This window comes from Erpetoichthys calabaricus, chromosome 14 (genome assembly GCF_900747795.2).
Source record: "Erpetoichthys calabaricus chromosome 14, fErpCal1.3, whole genome shotgun sequence".
NCBI classification, from domain to species: domain Eukaryota; kingdom Metazoa; phylum Chordata; class Cladistia; order Polypteriformes; family Polypteridae; genus Erpetoichthys; species Erpetoichthys calabaricus.
In genome coordinates, this window is record NC_041407.2 from 17173245 (window position 1) to 17179289 (window position 6045).

General features: G+C 36.1%; 1 protein-coding gene across 2 annotated transcripts in view; it reads right to left on the reverse strand.

Moving 5' to 3' along the window:
- Window positions 1-5806, reverse strand: part of otop2 (otopetrin 2) — a 41717-nt gene extending 35911 nt beyond the window's left edge. The window contains exon 1 of one of the 2 annotated variants that reach the window (XM_051918964.1): window positions 5782-5806. The gene's annotated coding sequence lies outside the window, so the exon portion shown is untranslated. Of the gene's footprint in view, window positions 1-2122; window positions 2192-5781 lie in introns of those variants that run through there. The other variant, XM_028819461.2, reaches the window with a different exon arrangement.
- Window positions 5807-6045: the final 239 nt, after the last annotated feature.

Here is a 6045-nt window from a genome sequence, read left to right on the forward strand (position 1 = left end):
CTAAACGGCACTTTGAAACGAACAGTCGCGTATCATCAAGAAGACTGGCACAGTGCGTCTGTGGCCACGGGCTAGTATATATATATAAATATAAATTATATATATATATTTATTTATCAGGTCAGGTCAGAAAATTAATTCGCCGATTCGATCCAGAAATGAGATTCCATTACAGAACACTCGCTCGAGCCGGTAGAAGCCATCTGATCGCCATTGGCATGCAGTACCTGTGGCACCGGCGTGTTAGTCATCAAGAAGCGCTGGCACCTCGGCTTTTAAAAGCTGAATGTCAGCGTTCATTTGAAAGTGGAATGAAAGATCAATAAAGGCTAAATGCACATAAAAAGCTAAAATATAAAAATCTAGATAAGGAATAAAGCGTTTTTGTGTACATAAACTCACACACGTATTATTTGACGGTGCACTGGCACTAAAAGCAAGCAACTCAGTTTAGAAAGCAAACATTTTAAATTACTGTTTTACCGTTATAAATATTGGGAAGAAGGGCCTGGGCTGATTATTTTCTTAATATTTGCAGAAGTACACAATCGCGCGGCTAGGTGAGTGCCATGAGAATGAAAAGGTGCTATATAATTAAAATCTGTTGATGTTTTGCATAAAATAAATTAGATCTATCTATCTATCTATCTATCTATCTATCTATCTATCTATCTATCTATCTATCTATCTATCTATCTATCTATCTATCTATCTATCTATCTATCTATCTATCATTTAGTGCCTTACACATCTATCTATCTATCTATCTATCTATCTATCTATCTATCTATCTATCTATCTATCTATCTATCTATCTATCTATCTATCTATCTATCTATCTATCTATCTATCTATCTATCTATCGTTCCTTTCATATCAATCATCCATTATTCATTCATGCATATGAAACAAAGGACACACGACAAGGTGAGTGCCATGACAATGAAATGGTACTATATAATTAAAATCAGTGTTGATATTTTTCATAAAATAAATTAGATCTATCTATCTATCTATCTATCTATCTATCTATCTATCTATCTATCTATCTATCTATCTATCTATCTATCTATCTATCTATCATTTAGTGCCTTACACATCTATCTATCTATCTATCTATCTATCTATCTATCTATCTATCTATCTATCTATCTATCTATCTATCTATCTATCTATCTATCTATCTATCTATCTATCTATCGTTCCTTTCATATCAATCATCCATTATTCATTCATGCATATGAAACAAAGGACACGCGACAAGGTGAGTGCCATGACAATGAAATGGTACTATATAATTAAAATCAGTGTTGATATTTTTCATAAAATAAATTAGATCTATCTATCTATCTATCTATCTATCTATCTATCTATCTATCTATCTATCTATCTATCTATCTATCTATCTATCTATCTATCTATCTATCTATCTATCTAGTGCCTTACACATCTATCTATCTATCTATCTATCTATCTATCTATCTATCTATCTATCTATCTATCTATCTATCTATCTATCTATCTATCTATCTATCTATCTATCTATCTATCATATAGTGCCTTACACATCTATCTATCTATCTATCTATCTATCTATCTATCTATCTATCTATCTATCTATCTATCTATCTATCTATCTATCTATCTATCTATCGTTCCTTTCATATCAATCATCCATTATTCATTTATGCATATGAAACAAAGGACACGCGACAAGGTGAGTGCCATGACAATGAAATGGTACTATATAATTAAAATCAGTGTTGATATTTTGCATAAAATAAATTAGATCTATCTATCTATCTATCTATCTATCTATCTATCTATCTATCTATCTATCTATCTATCTATCTATCTATCTATCTATCTATCTATCTATCTATCTATCTATCGTTCCTTTCATATCAATTATCCATTATTCATTTATGCATATGAAGCAAGGGACACTCGACTAGGTGAGTGCCATGAGAATGAAAAGGTGCTATATAATTAAAATCAGTTTTGTAAAGCACAAGCAATTTTGACTCAAGTACAGTAAATCATTTTATTTGAACCTTTACATCCTCTAAAATCCTCATCACTGAAACTGGCCCCTTAGCTGAGGACCCCGTTAGTTACTCACTTTTTCTGGCAGCCCCAGAGATCGTCTTCTGTTGGCCTCCGCACCTGTGATCTCTTTCTCTGATTCTTTCACTCGACTTTTTGTTCTTATTTGTAGGTAACACCCCCCTGTTAGTGTAGGCTGAAACAATTCCGACTATTTTATATGCGTCTTTTGAAGAGTTCCAGGAAGTTAAATCTAATAATATTTACCATAGGGGTGCAGAGTTTCTCCCAAATCTCTAATGCTATATATGTCACACCTTTCTTATCCTGGGATGGTGGGTACCAAGACTGACTGAACTGGCATTCAATCAAAGCTGCTGATAACACAAGTCAGAGAGATATAGTCCTACTTTGCAAAGTTCAGGAAGTGAAAATTGTTAACAACTTTTGCAGTCTCCTTACAACAGAAATTTCTCTCGTATTTACCCAGTGTCTGACTTCCCTGTTCTAATTATATATATATATATATATATATATATATATATATATATATATATATATATATATATATATATATATATATATATATATTTACACACACCATGGTAGTGCTCGTAAAAATAAAAAATGTGACTTTGCAGTCTAAGGATCAATACTGGGGTTTGAGGTCAAACATCCCAATACATTAGACATGGCCATGTTGTTTTTTAAGTGCATAAGAATTTGAAAACTACTTTTGTTTTGATCCTCTGTTTTATGACTATACCGGACTTTAGGTGGGTGCATGGATATTATAAATGAAATAAAAACAGAGTGAGAAGAGCTCATAAGGTGGACAGTCCAATCCAGTTCAAACCATTGAGTCCTGATGCATGGACGGAGTTGAACATTTATGCTGGGATTTAATAAGACAAACCATAAATTTTTTTTTTTTTTTTTTAGCCTTAGTTGCGCTGCTGCATATATTTACACATATCCAAATATTGTAAATTGTTCATAATGTAAAATTACAACATGCAGTAAGTCTCACATTAACATATTTAAAATTTCGAAATTTTAACACACACACACACACACACACATCGTTAACGATGTTTAAATGACAGAAAACGCTGCGTATTTAACTTAAAAATAAAATAAAATATTTTTTAATATTGCAAAATAAGCACTTCCTGATTTTAACAGGTTTTTAAAAGTTTCGCATGCTAGAACATTGTGATTCATTCTGGGGCGTAACTGGCTGGGAGTTTTTCAATTAATTATGTCCTTCATGAAAGAGACAGATATCCATTTTTGTTTTAAATATTTTGTCCCAGTGCTCAGTGTGGTGTGACGTGTGAGTGAGATTTGCTGGGACCGCCACGCCGCTGTTTGTACTCGCAGGTTTAGGGAGAAGCGCCGCGGGCACGTGCACACCGCCGTCTCAATGGATTGCGCTGACTACTGGCGATTGGTTTGCCGGCTTGGACGTGAAAAAGAGGGAAATACTGTAGACAAAATAAAGAAATTGAGATAATCTCTCTCAGGATTAATCTTAAACAATCAAGATCTATCTATCTATCTATCTATCTATCTATCTATCTATCTATCTATCTATCTATCTATCTATCTATCACTCTTAAAAATAAAAGTGTCATAGTGGTTCTTCAAGACGATGCGACAGGTGAAAAGTGTTCGTTTTCAAAAGACCCCTCGCTCCTCATCAGTTTTCCAGAAGGTACCTTAATTTATTTACAGCTTTAATATACTCCTTATCAGCACCGATTTATGAAAAATCAATCACATCAAGCTTGGGTTCAGGCTTTCTTGATCCTTTAGTATCAGACGAAGTAGCTACAAATTAAAGATTTTTGTTTCATCTATTTAAGGGACCCTGCAGAATTAACTTTGTCAAGAGGAATCACACGACCCACTAAAGTGCCATTAAAGAACAGATGTTTTTAAGAGTGTACAACAGCAAAACACGACCGTCAACTCATCGCAAGGCTAACACACTCACACACACATTTAGAATCACAATTCGTCTAACTTGCATGTCTTTGTGAAGAAAGCAACTGTGGCTAAACCCTCGCGTGATCTCAGGGAGCACTCGAAACGTGAAGCCGCGGACTGCGAGCGAGCAACGCTCATCCTGGACGGGCACCGTTTATTATTCACATATTTACATTAACTGTGACCTTGGAAAAAATAACGGAAACAAATCTGCTCTTTGTATGCTAGCCATGCTACCCTTTAAACGCTTCCCGTGTCCTTATGTGGTCCTCACATTTTTAAAAATAAAGGTGCAAGCGATGCCATAAGGGAACCATTTTTGGTTCCCAAAGACCCATCTACATGAAAAACTTTAAATGCAAAGAGTCCTTGAATGAAAAGCTGCTTTGTCAAGGTTTACTCATGCCGGTGAGTCAGAAGACGCTGGACAAGACAAACTGGAGTGATTTCCAAGAGTTCCGAAGTCATTCTTTATATGAACACAGCAAGTCGCTTTATTCCGGGTGATCTCCCCGTGCCCCGGTGATTTCTGCTTTGGCGTCTACTGCGCCTGCGCTTCTCTTCGGCTGTCAACTAAGCAGTTTCTATAAGTCAGTTACCGCTTTTCTGGTTTTGAAGACTATGGAGAGAAGCGCTGGACCAAACGGGACCAAGAGCAACAGTCACGAACTGTGTAACAAGACACACTCAATGCAATGTGCTTGAAGGAGATCGGTCACTTTATTTTTTTTCCGAAGTTATAGTTGTTCAGAGGTCTCAGGATTTCGGGAACCGCTTGTCTTAAAAGGTTCTACCGTTCCAGATATGTAGTCAGAGCTCTACAGGACGGGAAATCTGACAGAAGTTATAATTTTAACATAGCCTACGCAAATCAATTTCAATTTTCCGTAGACGCATACACACACACACGCATAAGGTCACCGTGCTAAAATCAGCTTTACTTTGAAGTTCACTCGATAATAGATTTATGACCCCTCATTTCCAGACTTCTATGTACCTGGAAGTAAAAGTGCATCGAATGGGGATCAGCCAAGCAAAGTGGACATTAAGTGAGTGAGTGTCCATTCGCGTGAGTTTGTGTTTCCAGCCTTAAAATATCCCTCAGTCTTATTTCCTTCTTCTTCAGTGACCTGAATGGTGTCATTCAAATTTTACGGACGCTCTGAACCGAAATATTATATTATATTATATTATATTATATTATATTATATTATATTATATTATATTATATATTCAGTGCCGGTGCTAGGTTATTTTGCGCCCTTGGCCAAGCTTATTATTTTGCCGTGCAACTGCTCGCTAACCCGTGCGGATGGGTTTTTCCCCCTTTATGATCTGCACCCTATACGAATGCCTAATTCGCCTTAATGGTGACGACTGCTCTAATTATAATATAATATAATATAATATAATATAATATAATATAATATAATATAATATAATATATACGAGATAGGATGCCCCTGTATATACGTGCGGTTCAGAGCTTCCGTAAGATGTACCTTTGGATTCTTCTGAACGCACTGACTCCACAAGCGCGTTGTGTAGAATGAAAGACGCTACTTTGAACGAGGTTAAAAAAAACGATTTCTTAATGTTCTCAGAACACCGGTTAATATTTGTTAATAGCAGCCAACGCGAAACAAAAACATGTCCTCATTAGACCGACTACGCTTCTATTTAATTTCGAACATCATTTTTCAGCAGTTATCAAGAAAAGTGTGTAATATGCTGTAAGCTCACCCGCACGTCCCAGCGCAGAAGTTCCTCTTTAGTGAAAGTTTACATTTGTCGGAGGTTTTTTATACTAAAAGCTGATTTACTGCTCGGCTCGTTACTGCTTGTAAGCGGCATAAAAAATATTCACATGCTGATAATAATGGCACATAATAAATTAAAGCATCTCTTAAATTACAGCGAGAGTAATCTGCTGGGAGCACGTGACCTGCAGAGAATGAAGCCCGGAGATGGCCGCTTTGTGGCAGGTGTGGCCGGCCGAGGATCAGG